This window comes from Rhinopithecus roxellana, chromosome 1, assembly GCF_007565055.1.
Source record: "Rhinopithecus roxellana isolate Shanxi Qingling chromosome 1, ASM756505v1, whole genome shotgun sequence".
In the NCBI taxonomy this organism is placed as follows: domain Eukaryota; kingdom Metazoa; phylum Chordata; class Mammalia; order Primates; family Cercopithecidae; genus Rhinopithecus; species Rhinopithecus roxellana.
In genome coordinates this window covers 168,788,162-168,805,123 of record NC_044549.1, presented here as the reverse complement: position 1 = coordinate 168,805,123, position 16,962 = coordinate 168,788,162, and the positions used below count along the sequence as shown (strand labels likewise).

The 16,962-nt window shown below is 40.4% G+C and overlaps 1 long non-coding RNA gene across 1 annotated transcript; it reads right to left on the bottom strand.

The window, feature by feature from the left end:
• Positions 1 to 1,294: 1,294 nt before the first annotated feature.
• LOC115900479 lies at positions 1,295 to 13,960 on the bottom strand. The gene is made up of 3 exons (XR_004060160.1): positions 13,873 to 13,960; positions 2,399 to 2,653; positions 1,295 to 1,514 (listed from the first exon to the last, which is right to left on the bottom strand). It is a non-coding gene; the product is annotated as an uncharacterized LOC115900479 (long non-coding RNA).
• Positions 13,961 to 16,962: the final 3,002 nt, after the last annotated feature.

Sequence of the window (16,962 nt, the reverse complement as noted above, 5' to 3'; positions counted from 1 at the left end):
CACCTTATAGAGAATAGAGAAAAACATGGAGCTTATTAATAACATATATTACTTAATATATTTCTGTCCTAAAACAATTCAAATCAGAACCTTAATATTTTCCTCAAAATAGAAGAAAAGAAAACAATTCTGAAGTATGACATTTCAAGTAATATATTTGTCACAAAATGCCCAATAGACAGAAATAAATGTACCAAAAATAAGGTTATTTTTGCAAATATTGCTGCAAAGAAAAACAAAGCGCATTTACTAATTATGAATCATCTACAATTCTTATGTTAGCAGTTAGTCCCCAGAAATGTAGCAAAGGAAACTGATAATCTAGGAAATGCACAGTACCCCCAGAATACATCTGAATATTTTATAGTATCACCTTGCTCCCTTATATGGAAGTCTCTGAACATAGAGCCAGTGTATTTAAATTTGTAACTCTACACTTCTTCCTCCCTCACCCACAGGATACTCTATTACTCAGTGGAAACCTTGCAACATAAAACAATTCATCTTTTCAGAATACATCAGCACTTAAAATAGTGTGATCAGATTGAAAGGACTGTAAAAAGGTTCATTTTCTCAGGTTAGGGATGAGACCAAGTAATGCATACTTACTACTACTGCCAACGTCATAAAATCAAGAGAGCAAAAAGGACCTAGTTTACCTACTGGAGGTTAGCTACACAATGATGATAAATTAGCAGGGAGTTTTTAATATGCCTACATGACCTGTGACTAGTTAGCAAAATGTTTACTTCCGAAATAAAAGCCCAAGTCAGTGGAACATTTACAGGTCATTAGAAAAGATAAATGAAAAACCTGTCTGACTCTAACCTAGACTTGACTACACACACTCATTGCCTATGGGAAATAAGTGCAAATCAGACAGCCTATCAAATAAAACTCATGTATTGTTAAGAGGGTCTTCACTAATATGTTGCCATTCAGGGAAAGAAGATGTGGAATAATGAAGTAAAGTGAGATTTATTTTAGTTTCCTCCAAATTCCTTTCTATTTAAAACATTTTCCCATCTGTCATTAAGAGTTATCACCTTGGCAATAGCAAATGAGAAAGCAAGACTTACAGGGTATGTGTACATACATGAATACAAGGCAGTTGGCTTAATATTGTGCTTGCAACCATATTTAATTGAACAATGAATATATTTGAGTAGAATATACAGCATTATGTATTTCACCTTCTATTAATTTGTAGCAACCTTTTGGTAAGTCATCATTCAATAAAATAAATACAATTTTCTCTGAAATGTGAATGATAATTGAATAGATAGTTGAGTCTCTTATACCAATATATGAAAGCTCAAGAGGCCAAAGATTGAATCGTTTCATTCCTTTGGAACATAAATGTAAGAAAAAACACTCTCTGAGACTCTAGAGCCAAACTTCAAACAAATGGTCCCTTATGTTCTCCATTGGTCTGCTTACTCTTGTTTCATTTATATTTCTTGTCAAGTTTGGTTATCTGGTTTCATGGACGCTTGTAGAGCTGAAACAGCAATCTAAGAGCAGGTTGAAAGAAGACATACGAGAAAGGATAAAATTTGGTTGAGCAGCAAGAGATGTGTTCTTGAAAATTAAGGTTAATTTGCTGTTATCCTGGCAGCAAAGACCAGAAGCTCTAAGGCAGTCACATACCTATTTTGGCTATTACACTACAGTATCATAACAGGTAATCAAGTGATCATAACTATCAGAGAAATCAGAGTTCTGGATTGTTTGGGCCCTCAAAGTCTACTCTGACTCTCCTTCACACCCTTTCTTTATTATCTGTCAAGTGGTCTTCTTATCTATGTTTTCATACCCCTGAAGAATGGGAATGGGTTATGTTCTGGCTCATCCAAATAACTGAGAAAGAATTAGACAAAGCCAAGGACAGAACCCTCTGGCACTCTACAAGCAATATCCACCCAGAATGGCACCCATCCATTAATCAACTCAACACATTTTGGTATTGCCTGGTAAGCCTGGCTAGTCCAATATCTATGCCTATATCATTTCTCCAATTTACCAATCTAGTAGTCATAACAATAAAGGAAATAGTTAGCTTTACCTACTTATTCTCAGAGAACTCGTGCTGACTTGTAAGTTTCACTACTATCTCTTCTCGGGATCTATGACTGTCCCTTCAGGAACACAGCCCTGAAATATTGTTCAGGTTAATAAGTTCATAAGTCAAAAGGCCATGCTTATTTATCCCTTCTGAAATCAAGAGGAATTATTTGATAACTTCAATCAAAAGAAAAGCTAAGTGGTATTTAAGAGCCCCTTGTTCACATATATAAGAATAAAAATGATATATTTTAGAAAAGTTTTCATCAAAAAGGGATTAAAATGAAAGTGTCGCATCTGAGGTAACCTTCACTTGGGTGGAAAATTTACTTACCAAAGATTCATCATCACTTAATAATCATGCCAGTTATAGGAAGTAATTCTGTAGATTGTTGGTTCTCAAAATGTGGTCCCCAGACCAGAAGCGTCGTATCACCTGAGAGTCTGTTAAAAATGCAGACGCTTGGACCCCACCGAAGAACTGCTTGCAGAATCAGTATCTCTGAGGATGAGGCCCAGCAATCTGTGTTAATAAGCCATCCAGTTGATTCTGGGGCACAATGGAGTTTCAGAACCACTGTCATCGAAACTAAAATAGAATTAAGATTATAATGGTTAGCCTTCCAGCATTCCTAATATAAGGCTAATGGTAATGACGATGATAATTTTAATAGACAACATTTTCTGGCCACTTACCTGTGCATGTAAGCCTTGTGCTAAGTACTTTAGGCCCTATATCAATTAATTGTCAGTAGAGTCCAACAAAGTACTACTATTCCCATTTTACAGATGAGATAATGAAACTGACAAAAATTAAGAAATTTGCCCAAGGTCAGCCATTACATTGCAGAGTTGAGATAACCATCCAGGTGTAGCTGATTACATACACACACCCCTCCACCCCTCACACACACACCCTCATTCTTCACTATGATGCCATGCTGCCTTCCAGAATCAAGAAAAAAAAAAGCCTTCCCAACTTAAAATGCCTCTGTCCTGAGGACCTCATCAGGAAACATCCCCCTTTGTCCACCTTCTCAGCAGCCAATTATCTGACCCTTCAGATGAATCCTGACTTTCTCTTCCAATCTCTTGGAGCTCTAGAGACAAAATTCCCATGTTAATATGAGGTTAATTTTTCTCAAAAGTGAACCTGAATTTTTCATTCTTTCTTTATATACAAAAATGGGCCAGTGTCTTAATTATAAACTGGATTGAAGCTGAAAAAGACACTCACTGGATACCATCTGGATCTTTACTACTCAAAGTGTAGTACCCAGACCATCAGTACCAATCTCATTCTGGAACATGTTAGCAGTGCAGAATCTCAGGTCCCACCCCCAACCTGCTGAATTAGAATTTTCATTTTAACAAGATCCTCAGGTGATTGCACACACATTGACACTCGAGAAGCATTGACTTATCTAGACATATCCTGAGGAAGATGAGATCCCAGGAAATTGAATGATCCATTCAGGGTCACAAATCTAGTTAAGTTGGAACTTACCCTCCCACTGAATATGTTTTTTCTATATCCCTGCAGCTTTCAACAATGTTCCATAAAAATAATGTTACTGCTGCTGCTGTTGGCTAATGTTGTTGAGCACTTCCTATGTTCTGGACATTGTGCTAATCACTTTATATAGATTATCTCATTTACTCTGTTACCACATTCTATGAATTCAGTACAGTTCTATTATTATCTCTTTTTTTTTCTGATAGGGAAACCAAGGCCCAGACAGATTTAAATACTTGCTGTAAGTCATGCAACTTCCAAGTGGTAAATCAGGGTTTAGAACTCATGTAATATGACTTTGAAATCAGCCTGTACATACTGGCCTGCATGTGTATCTTTAATTTTTCTCACCACTTTCAAAACTCCTATCATACATCTCAATCAATCAATCATATATCTATCTAATTGTTTTGAGAGCAAAAAGTTTATAAGATGGAGCCAGGCCAGGCACAGCGGCTCACGCCTGTAATCCCAGTACTTTAGGAGGCTGAGGTGGGCAGATCACCTGAGGTCAGGAGTTTGAGACCAGCCTGGCCAACATGGTGAAACCCCATCTCTACCAAAAAGTACAAAAATTAGCTGGGTGGCGCATGCCTGTAGTCCCAGCTACTCAGGAGGCTGAGGTGGGAGAATCACTTGAACCCAGGAGACGGAGGTTGCAGTGAGCCCAGATCATGTCTCTGCACTCCAGCCTGGGCAACACACCCTGTCTAGAGAAAAAAAAAAAGGTGGAGTCATAGTGCTTGATGTTTATTTTCCTTTTATCAATCTCAGTAATGGCAGTTCTTTTCTATAACTGCTTAGAAAAGAAAGCAAAAGGTCCCTTATCTTCCATCCCATCATCTCATCCCTTATAGCTCAGTTGTCCTACCCTTCAGCCATCCTTCCCAACCCCTCTCTCGACACCTCAGGAGCCCTGGTTTAGCAATCATTGTGACTTTGAGGTTGTGAAGTCCTTGCCTACTGAGTTGAAAAGACAAGAGAGTTGTTGATTCCCTACTTCAAGAGTGCTCAAAAGTTAGAGGGAAAAAAACATAGTTAGGAACAGTTATGACAGAGCCATATCTTAGATTAATGAATTGCTTTTGTATGCTTTCTTGAAAACTTAACATGGAAGAGGTTATTTCCAGTAGCAACTTTTGCATACCAATCAACTTAACATCTGAAATGCAACCCACGAGTAAATTAGAAGGAGTCTATGTTATGTTCCAAAATGATTATAAAAATTCCATTTCTCTACAGCACCTTTAAAAAGTGTTGAATGTTCTAGAGTAAAATGATTTTCCTTATAAGATGCTGGTACATCCCCCTCACACTGTAGACACACACATTCAATAAGTAAAAATAATACGAGAAAAGCCCAGATCTATAAAAAAACACCTGAATTAGAATATGACTTTAAAATTTGAATTTGAGTTAACTATTAAGCATCATGAAAACAGTCTTCCATTTGCACAAAAGCCAATTTCTACATAACTTTTCAGAGTCTGGCTAGTATATGTAACAAGATGAACTACAGATACTTTTGCTAGGGTCCCTGTGGATCTAGACAATAAGCAAATACTTTAAAAATCTTTGCTATGTGAATCATAAATAATATGACTGCACAGATTTGTAACATTCCCAAAGAAAAGTATTGGAGAATTTTATTCATATCTAGAAACAAACTCAGTTCATTTATTGGTGTTCTCCATAAAGTGCGCGCACACACACACACACACACTCATGCACACAAATAGACACATGGTGCTTGATTCAAAATATCTTCTTTTAGGCTTCAGTATCCTCAAAGTAAAGGCCTTTCCTTATTTATGTTTTAATTTATTTTACTATGGCTACTTGTTTTCTTGTCTTACTAAATGTTTGCTGAACTGAATAACACACCTTAACTACATATATCTGGAATTTCTGTTGTGAACTTTATTTAATGGCAAATGGAAACGATTTGTGGGTTTTGTGGGGCTATCATTTTCAATCTCCTGATTTTTGTGATTTTGAGGGGCTGGCCATAATGCTATAGAGTTCTCTGATTTTATTTCTTTGGTACAAAAAAAGCAAAATGAATGAATTGTGATTGAGCCATGGAACCCAGTTGCTTGCATATGTAATAGGGATTCTAAATTACCACATAAACACAGCTGCAGTTTTTCAGTCCGAAGGCCTCGAGAAGCATGCCGACTGGGGAGTGGGGGTATTTGGAGCTCTAAATGTAAGTGCATTATTATGAGCTGTGATAGACAATCATCCCTTCTTATTTAAATCTCTGGGCAACTATAAAACTAGACTGAGTCAAGTTTCTTATCTATGCCCAAATATGAGCAAGCAAGCTTAGCTCATATCTTAAAAGTTGACAGTTGTACTTTATGGTATGTCATCAGCTGCTACATTTATGAAGCTACCAGAAGGTTAATAGTTTAGGAACAGTTTATACTTTAATTATCTCATAAAGGATATTTCAAGTCATCCAAATTGATATAAATTATGCTTTCTTGTAGGATAATAACTTCACACAGGAAAACAGATGTTTATTTACATATACAGACACATATATACACATTAAAACCTTTGTGCATGAATTTTAGCTTGAAAACAATAAGGAAAGGTAAATTTTAAAATACATTTTCTTGCTAGTTTTCGAATCACTCATATTGGAGGAGAAAATACCTCTACATAAACTTGTTCACTAAATTTGTTATTTAAATTAATTTAACAAGAAATATGTTTGATGATTTAAGCAGTGCTTTCGTAAAGTTTATATATTCAATGCCTTCTTTTAATATGCTTAATAATATTTAAGATATTTTGAACAAAATTAATTAATCATTTATGGAAAATAGAATCCTATGGCTATAATCCCTTAAAGTATTCAATTTCAGCAAATCAAATCAGGAAAGTTTTGCATACAAAACGAAATGAGAACTATCACCATGCCTTAATACTAATTAAATTAATTCAATAAAAAATTGGAATCAGAGTCAATATTATAATGTAGCCATTTTGTGTGTGTGTAAGGCTAGCTAGATTTAAGAAGAGTCTAGTGACAAAAGTCAGGATTGGACAAACTGAATTATAAATTATCTACTTTATGGTCTAATCCTAGCAAATTATAAATCCAAGTTCTTTTCCTGTGGGTAACCAGTATTGTTATGGGTTATCTTCTTTCTCCAGCACTTCGGGGAAATTCAGTCTAAATCTGGAGTTAACTCAAACAACACTGACAATAAACATTATCGCAACAAACAGACAAAACCAAAACAAGTGATCTGTCCTTTACTCCAACCGTTTCAAATCGGGTAGATTTAGGGTGAAGGGAATAATAAGCTGAATAATTCCTTATTTTTCTGTTTACCATTAAAAATGTTTGTAATCGAGAATTATTTGTTTTTTATTGAAGAAGTGTTTTTTATGTTTTCTTAAAAGAAGTGATACTTCTTTCCACCATTTTTTAGACCACGTGGTTAATTCAAATAACCACAAAAGTTTACATTTTTCCATTATATTAATATTTGATTTTTCACAAAACAAAGGCATCAGATACACAAAGAATCAGCAAAAGCATCACTTTCTACTGATTCCAGTTAAGCCAACTTTAGCAAAAAGAATCATTGCAGGAAAATTGGTCTTCAGCAAAATGTATTCATTTATAACAAATCAAATACAATCAGTACTTTTGAAAAATGAACAGTTATACAATCCCTCATGGATGTGTAGAGAGATTCATAATGGAAAGAAATTACAGAAGTCACCTAGCAGGAACTCTTGTTTGACAGTTGAAGAAAACTGAGATACACAAGATGGAAACCATTGACCTCAGACTGCTGTAAGTCCTCAAAAATGGAACACCTGTGTCTAATTCTGTATTTGTGAAAACTATGTTGTCCCTCATTATATTTTTCCTCTTATTTCTTGGTAGTAAAACTTCTAGCTGGATATATGGCTTCCGAGAATGAAGACTGTGCTCCCTAGCATCCCTTCAGCATCTTTGGGGCTACTGGATAAATTCTGAGCAATGGACATACACAAAAGTGTTGTGTGGTTGCATCTGGGAAGTTCCTTTATGCTTTGCCCCTTATTTTTCACCCTCCTCTTCCTGATGGCTGGACATTTGTACAATGGCCAGATCTGGAGAAACCATCTTGGGGGCCCTTGGGAATGGAGGTCCAGCCTGGGGGAGCAACAAAGTCAGAGGATCCTAAATTTCATGAAGTAGGATGCTGGAACTTGGGCTTATAGACTTTTAAATGAGAGAAGATAAAAACAAAAAGGCCTATTTCATTTAAGAAATGAATAGTTTTTATTTTTCTATTCTAGTCAAACCTAATCCCAATTCCTATTTGGCTGTGACATCAGATCCTTGTGCAGTGACTGACACATAGCGGGTGTTCAATAGATGTTTGAAGCAATCTGGGAGGTATTCCTGATACCTTCTCCTTCCCCATATCCAACTCAGCATTCACTTCTATCAGTTTTACCTTTGGACATCTCTCAAATCTGTGTACTTGTCTTAATCCCCCTCCACTCATGTGAGCTGAAGCTTGCCTAGACCTTGTCTTGCCTAGGCTACTCAAAAGCCTTCTGAATGGTCTCATCATATCATACCCTTTTCCGGTAAAAAACTTGTTTTTTCTTTTTTTTAGGAGTCAAATCCTTGACATAGGCTATAGGTCTTATTTCACATCACTTTTAGTCTTGCCATCTGAGCTGCCCATTTCCTTCCCACCTCTTCTGAATTCACTTCTAGGAATCCTCAGGACTCCCCTTAGCACTTCCCTGGAAAGACTTCCTTCTGCAGAAAATCTCTCATTATCTTTTTATGGAACCACATATTTCTGTATGTGACATAGCCTGTCTCTCCCAGTAAAATGTAAGCCCCAAAGAGGTAGCCACTGTGGATGTTTTACATACTTTTATATCCTCAGTGTCTAGTATGGTGCCTGGTACAATATTAGATGCTTAATATAATTTGCTGAATGAATAAACGGTATTGCAAATGCCATTGTTGGGATATGGCAAATCAGTGGGCTGGCAGTTACTGGGATTTAAAAGACAGAAAGAGAGGAGGAAAGAGAGAAGGGGAGAGAGGGAAAGGGAGAGACAGAGAGAGAGAGAGTGTGGGGGGGGGGAACTTTTATGTTTACCTTATAAAATAGCCATTTAGCTCACTAGCTTAGTCAAATTCTAAATAATCTTAACTCCTAAGATTGGATGGACTAAAGTTTGAAGCCTACTGTCCCCATCATCTAATAATTATTAGCCTGACATCTAATAATTAGATCACCAGTCATCAAAGTGATTTCAAGACCCCTGGTGGTCCTCAAGACCATTTCTGGGGGGTCCATGAGATCCTGCCTTTCCAAGCTGGATACGGTCATATTTTCTTCACATACTTCAACTCAAACAACATATTGCAGCAGACTGAATGCAGAAGCAGTTATGGGACTCCAGCTATACTATTAAACTAAATGCTATGGTTTGAATGCTCACTGGAAAAATCATGTTGGAATTTCATTGGATAAATTAATTGGGACATGGGACCTTTAGGTGGTAGTTTAATACCCTTATTGCAGGAGTTGGGTATTTATCTCAGGAGTGGGCTCCTGATAAAAGGATGAAGTATGGTTTCTCTTTTTCTCTCTGCCCCACATGCTTCCTTGTCCTTCTGTCATGTTATGATGTTGCAAGAAGGTCCTACAGATACAGCCCCTTGATCTTGGACTTCCCAGCCTCTAGAACTATGAGCCAAATAAATTTATTTTCTTTTAAAATTACTCGGTCTGTGATGTTCTGTTATATTAGCAAGAAACGACATTTAAACATTTTGCAAAAATGTAAAATAATGCCTTTTGTTCAGTAAATAGTTTCTTGTTTTGGAAAATATAGTTGTTTTTAAGAAAACATGTTCTTTACATTAATACATAAGGATTTATCATTGTTAATTTTAAATGATTAGTAAAAATATTTTAAACATTACTCATTTTCCATTCTAATACTATTGATGCTATTTATAATACCCTATTTATTGATGCTATTTATACATCCTATTTATAATCCTCAGAACCAAAGCTCTTTGGAGTCCTCAATACTTTTTGAGAGTATGAAAGAGTCTTGAGACCAAAGCATTTGTGAACTGCTGCATTGAAAAAATCATTTCTTTGGTTTAAGACTTAGTCTCCTTAATCTCTCAAACTACAAATAAGTAGGAATGCAGCAGTAGAAAGAACCTAGATTTTTGGCATTAGTCAATGTGGCTTGGAAAGCTGGTGTAGCCTTTAACTGGTTGTGTGACCTTGGGGAAGTCAGGTAACTTCTAAGGGTCTCATTTTTCTCTTCTTAGGATAAAAACACCTCTGTAGGTTATTGTGAAAATAAAAGAAAAACATGAGAAAGCACTCAGCATAGTGTTGGCACATAATAGGTATGTATTTGGCACACAGAAGTATTAAATTTTATTGTCAACTATACATTGGTGTGAGTTTGTTAATCTTTTTTCAAATAGCTTTTAAGGGTCTGGTGATGCAGTGGTATGTGGTAAAAGTTCAGTAACTAGCTCTCTGGAAATAAAGATTCCTGTTTTTTAGAATTTGCTGATTCCCATGCTGTAAATATTCCTACCTTGGCTGATTTTAATGTTTGTTTGGAGGAGATGGACTCAAATCATTTGTGAACAGGTATGAGACAGTTTCAGCATAAAATGTTCTGGGCCCATGAGTGGAATCTAGAAAGAGGAGACACATAAGGTAGAATAAGAGTCTCAGGACCTGATGGCAAAATTTCTGCTAATTTAATATTTTGCCTCAAGCCTTTCCTTTAACGCTTAGAATTCCCAGTTTTCTTTTTGGTTGGATTGAATCATTGGTATCACCAACAGGGTGCCATGAAGACTTTCGTATTCAAGTTATCTGCCACCGAGTCTCATATTTCCACCAGAAGAGTAACTATTTGGGGAGACATGTTGTCCAGATAACCTAGTTAAAATAAGGGATCATTGGCAGATTAGTCTAGCTTAGATGTCACAGGTGTAATGCCCTAAAATGATGCTGCAGAACAGTGGATCTCAAAGAGTGCACCCCAGACAAGCAGCAAGGTATCACCTGGTTGTTGGAAACGAAAATTATCAGATCCCACTCAGCCCTATTACGTTGTAAATTCTGGGGGTGGGGCCCAGCAATCTGAGTTTTAACAAGCCCTTCCTAAAGAATCGCTGGTGTAGGAGGGGTGGGAAGACTGCAGTGTTTGCAGCAGGGAGTGATCTGGGCATCCTGAGTACCCCAAGGGAGCCTGGGGCAAAGACAAGCTGAGACTGGGCACAGTGGGTGCTGTTGGTTCCCAGCTGGAGCCCCTTCATTGATCTGGTACTTCCCTCGCCTTCTGTGGTGTGTTGGTTGCTAAGGGCCCAAAGATGTTCCCTTCTCTGGAGAACTGCCAGGGCTGCATGACAATAGCTACAAAAGCCTCCCCCTTTGCTTCAAAGTGAGACTAACTCTGTGATGTAGTTCATGTTCCTAGTGGGATAGACTAAAGTCAGTCTCCAGTTGAGATGAGAGTCTTGCTCACCTTCTCCCCTGTCCAATTCTGCTCCCCCCACTCTTCTCCTAACAGCACTCCTGACGATAATTGCCTCAGCATGAATCTTGGTCACAGGTTCTGCTTCTAGGAAACCTGACCTGAGATGGGGTTTCAAAGTTAGACAATTCTGGGTTTGTGTCTGGACTTCCCGGCTTGTTAACTATGTGACTTCAGGTTTGTTGGGTAATCTCCCTTGTCTTAGTTTCCTCAGGTGTTAAATGGAGATAATGATGCCCACTTTGGGGGTTTGCTGTGGTAACGAAAGGGACACTGTATAGAAGTCCTCAGCACAGTGCCTAGAGGGTGGTATGGACTGTCCAGAGCCTCCTTTGATCTTTCGCTGCCTCTCCTTTTGGCCTTGGGCATGTTAACGTTTTCATGTTGTCTGTTTCCTTTCTGGGGACTCACGGTGTGTCTAACACCAGGCTACCTCATTAATAACTAGAAGTGAGAAATATTGTTTCAAGTGGTAAAGTACTTGGCAAAATGTGGAGTGTGGGCATAAAGCATAACGAGCACTAACTATACAACAGAAGGTGGAGATACTGGGAAAGAAGTGTCTCGGAGTTCAGAGGCTGGGAGAGGTGGGTGCTCTGGCCAGAGGCTTCCTGGGATTTTCCTCCCCTACCCCCTCCCAAGTAGCAGCAGCACAGTGAACTTGAAGACCTTGGAAACTGCAACTTGGTTCTGCCCAAGTCTGAGGAGTCTTATAAACCCGGAGGCAAAAAAAGGCAGGAGAGATTGGGATGATTTCCTGCCTATGCCCTGTCTTTATCCAGAGTTCCTTCTTGTCTTTGAGGTCTAGACTCAGTTGTCTCTTCACAGAAGCCTTCTCCAACCAGTTCATTTTACGTGCCCTTCTCCATCTCATGGCCCAGTTTTACTATTTTCCCAGCACTTACCTCCACTAGGCAGTAGTTTGTCTGGGTGTTTGCTGAGGTGTGTACAGTCTGTCTCCTGTTGGAACTCCTGAGGGTAGGGGCTCAGTGTGTCCTGCGCCCTGCTCTTTCCTAGCTACACAGTAGGTCCTCAATCAATACTTGGTCTTGGAGCCACTGGATTCTAAGATATTGTTGATAAGTGGTAAGCGGGTGCAGCCCTTTGGAAACCTCTTGGCCATGTCTACCAAAGCTGAGCAAATGCCTTCCTAAGATCCAGCAATTCCATTCCTAGTTATTTATCCACAGAAAAGGAAAAGTGGTCATCAAAAGGCATCTACCAGAATGTTCACAATAGCATTTTTTATAACAACCACAAAACTGGAAGCTACCTATATTTTCATTAAAATAGAATGAATAAACGAATTGTAATATATACAAAGGAATACTGTGTACAGCAATGAGAAACAACCATCTTCAACCATAGGCAAAAACATGGATGAATCTCACTAACATGCTATTGAGTGAAAAGACACCAGACACAAAAGAGCACATTCCCCATGATTCTATTTACATAAAGTACAAAAACAGGCAAAACTAGTCCTGGTGTTGGAAGGCAGGGTAGGGATTGTCCCGATTGGTGGAAAGAGCTGAGGGGGCATTGAGGGTGCAGGTCATGTTCTGTTGCTTGGTGTGACTGCTAGTTAAACAGGTGTGTGAAGTTCGTGAGCAAGCATCTAGCTGTGCACCAGGCACCTTTGATACTGCAATGAAATATACATTAAGACAATTGCAGGGGGTTTTGCATAGGACAGTGTAGGCGGTCTCAATAACATTTCCATTAAAAAAGACCTGCTGGGAGCTTGGAGTCCCCGAATTAGGAGCTCACTCTTGCAGAGATCCGCGCGGCCCCACCCTCCCTGCTCTTCCGACGCGCTGCCCGGCCACCGAGGGCTTACCGAGCTGCCTAACGCGCAGCGGAGGAGACTCGAGTCCCGGGACCCGGGAGGGGTCGCCCAGCGCTCTCAGCGGCTCGCAGAGCCAGGGCCAGGCTCAGGGAGCTTTACAGCAAGAAACACTCAAGGTGTAAAGTCCGAGCGAGCAGCTCGATTCTTAGTCCTGCAGCCTAAGGCTGCCCCTCCAAGCCGTGGGCGCCTGCCGTCCGTCTCCTCACCGGGGCGCCCTTTACTCGGTCACCCGGGGCACGGCAGGGGCTTCGCCGAGCTTCGGTCCGCCGTGGTCGCGGCCGCCGGTCGCCGGGAGCCCGGAGCCGGGACACGGGGGTTGGGGGTGGGTTCCAGTGCCGCGCGGGAGTTCAAAGCCCGGCACTGGCACGGGGTTCCGCCGCCGCAGCCGCTGGAGCCTTGGGCTCCCGCCGCGGGGAGAGCGGGGGGAGGGCGCCTGTCCCGGAGTGACCCGGCGGCGGAGGAAGGGCGGGCCGCAGGCGGCGGGCCCGGGGGAACGTGAGCGGGCGGGCGAGGAGCGGGTGGAGGTCGACAGAGTGGGGGCCACGAGGCCGGCGCCTGGTCGGGAAGAGAGTGGGAGATTCCCCCACGAGTTCAGAGCCGGGACTGAGGGAAGAGACACTTAGAGTCCTGCGTCTCCAAGTTTTGCTCCAATGCCCTTGGCATTGTATGCATGTGTGGCGTCTCTCCTGGCTCAGGCGATTTGATGTTTTCAATAGGCCTAACCTCACCAGTGGTGTGCCCGGCCCGGCTGGCTGGCAGCTCCTGTCCCCAAGCCTCCCGCCTTGCACCCACCATTTACGCAGTCACCAGGCCTTTGCACTGCCCAGCGCTGGAGGAGGCGACCAGAGCCTTAAAGGCTCCACGGAGGGCGGGCTCTTACCTCCTGACTTTTTCCTCCTTGCGCTGCAGGCGGTACTGAGGTCAGGGGTCCGGTGGGAGGCTGGACTGTTTGTGTGTGTTGGGCGGAGGCGTGGGGGGGAAGGGAAGTGGGCGGTAGGTTGAGAGTCTGTAACAGCAGCACATCCCAGGTTCCACCCCCACCCACAGGGCTGGTCAATCCTTCCCTCTCCTGGGGTCTGTGTGAGAGGAGAGTACAAAGGTCAGATTGTCCAAAGGATAGTGTGTTCTGCTCTGAGATTTAATCGTGAAGGCATCGCGAAATGGCCATTGAATTTCTCGATCATCACAGAAGAAAACATACTACTTTGAGTTTCCTGAAGTGATTTTCATTTTCATCTGGGCAGGTGGTGATAACTTCTGGAAACACCAAGGACTAAAAAGAAAGGAAACTGCAGAAAGTGGAGGGCCACGGAAGCAGCAGCTCACAGGCTTTTTCTCAGGGGCTTATCTCAGCTAGTGTTCCAAGACTAGCAATCCATAAACATTGCTTGCCCTGGGGAGGAGGGAGATTTCACCAATATTACATCTCTTCGATTTTTACCTATTTCCTTTACTTGGTCCTATTTTTACCTGGTCAAAGAAACGCCTGTATCGTATACTCAGATTTTCCCCTTAATTATAAGTTTCAAAAAAAAAAAGTCAATAAAAGACAAAATGGGAAGTGTTGAAGCACTGTCCAGAAACTGTAGTAATAGCAATATAAAAAGAAGGGTAGTGAACTGACCTTAGCAAATTTGCACTGCCACTAATTTGCTAGTCAAGTGACCCTATTTTCCTGACTCTGTTTCTTTAGTAAAATGTGGACATTATCATAGGTGACCCCAAATCCTGAAGTTCCTTTGTGTGTGTGTGGGGGGGGGGGTGAGATTTAAAAATTTGATTCAAATAAATTTCCATTCGCTGTATAGTTCAATATTTAATTCCCTGCCTGTTTTAAGCTGAGGAATAGATGTCTGAACATACATTTCCTCATCCTAAATCCCTTTGATCCTCTCATAATGCTCCAAGTGCAGTGTTGATGCCTGGCAGGCTTTGTGTTCAGTTTGTACCATTTGCAAATGTAGTGAGGATTACAGTGGAATGGAGGAAAGAATGGCTGCAGGATTTCTTGGACCAGAGAAACTCACACTTCTCTTTCCATTTTCACTCTCATTAGCACACAACTTTTAAAAGTTGGCCTGGGCACAGCAACACTTTCACACATCCATACTAAAATCCATGCTAATCTTTCCCATGGGATGTAATTCAATTGAATTGACATTCTAATAAAATACTGGCGAAGACACAATCACAGTTTCCCTGCAATGCATAATTAAAATAGCACTATGCAGTTGCTTACACTTCAGATAATGGCTTCCTACATGTTGTTGGTTATGAAATTTCAGGGTTTTCATTTCTGTATGTTAATAGAACATTTAAAAACTATCCTTTTTAGCAAAGTAGGTTGTAATCTTAGTTTGTCATTGCTAGGAATGTGCTAAAGCCTAAGTCTGCTTTCAGATTGGTCTTGGGCAGTAATTTAATGTATCAAAAACTGCCTTCAAATCTGTGCTTTCTATTGGTAGCTTACTGAGCCCCCTCTCCTACCTTGAAATCATTGGCACAGATACACATGTGCTTAGGAGTGGTTTGCATCTACCATATATACATTTGGGAAGTCTTAACTATCTTCTAAAAGACTAAAGAGTAAGGAATGATTTACCTTGGGTAATGAAACTCAGACTTTGCTGTTGTTTCTGTTCCAAAGTGTTTTATACTGATAAAGCAACCCCAGTTTAGCATTGCCATTGAGAACACTGTGCAGAAATACTATGCACTTTGGATTCCTTCACTTCACTTAAAATTTATGGTTGCTAAATTGTTGATACTCTAGGTTATGAATTAACCGATAGTCAAACTGAACAATTCCCCATTGACAGTTTTTGTTTAATGGCCAGGAACACCTGAAATTTGGATAAAGGAGCTAGAAAGGAAGAATGGGCCCCTTTGTGGATTCCTACATGTTTTAGGTAAAGCTTGATTAGTTGTTCCTCACCTACATTCTGGGGCTATTTTTAGCAGTGCCCTTAGCTAGATGTATTTACTCATGGGGCATAACCTTACTGATACTGCATGTTTGTAATATTAACGATCTCTGACTTAGGAATGTGGTCCGAGTCATAGAACACCTCAGAAAGTGGGTAAAGCTTATTATCGAAGCTGGAAACGGCCACATCATTTATTGAGGCTCAAGACATTTAAACACTAATGACTTGCACATGAACTCTAAACTAGGTTTACCCTCCAAAGTGGAGATAAGTCATGGCTGCCCAGACCAGTGAGGAGGGGGAGGATTGAACTGTGAAGTGTATTGAAGTATATTCCCTACAAGTATTTCTCTTTGAGCAGAGCTGTATATTTAGGTAGACTGAAACAAGATGGCGCCCACCACTCACAACCAGGAACCAAACAGGAAAGAATCCAAATTCTGTGTTTAGAGGGCTTTCATGCTCAGTCAAATGCATACGTACTTTTATTACGGTTCTTAAAATTAGAAAACCATACTCCTATTTTGCTTTCATTTTCCTTTGGGATTTAAATAAAGCACTCCTACCCCCCTGCCTCCCGACCCCAGATCACACCCTCTTTTGGCTATGTTAACAAAAATTAGGTCCAGGAGACAGAAGGGGGTGCACATATATGTGGGAACTGTGCAGAGTGAACAGTATTGGTAAAGGAAAATTAAGCTCAAGACAGAAACTAAATAGAGATGTGAAAGAGAAAGGCTAAGCTAGACTTTCAAGCAATTGAACATTTCTCATTTGTTTTACAGTGAGAACTGCTGCCCCACCAGACCAACAGTATTTTTAATGTGAATTCTGTGTCCTTACCAGCTGTTTCAATTAGGCAAGGTAGCTGTGTAACAAATAGACCCCAAGATAAATAATGGCACAAAGAATAGTCAATGATAGTTTTTCTTGGTTGGGGTGTAGTGGTGGCTATTCTCCTTCATGTTGTTACTCTAGGACCCTGGCTTTTCTTATCTGTGGCTCCACTATCTCTTTGATGTAATCTTTTGCATCTACGTAGA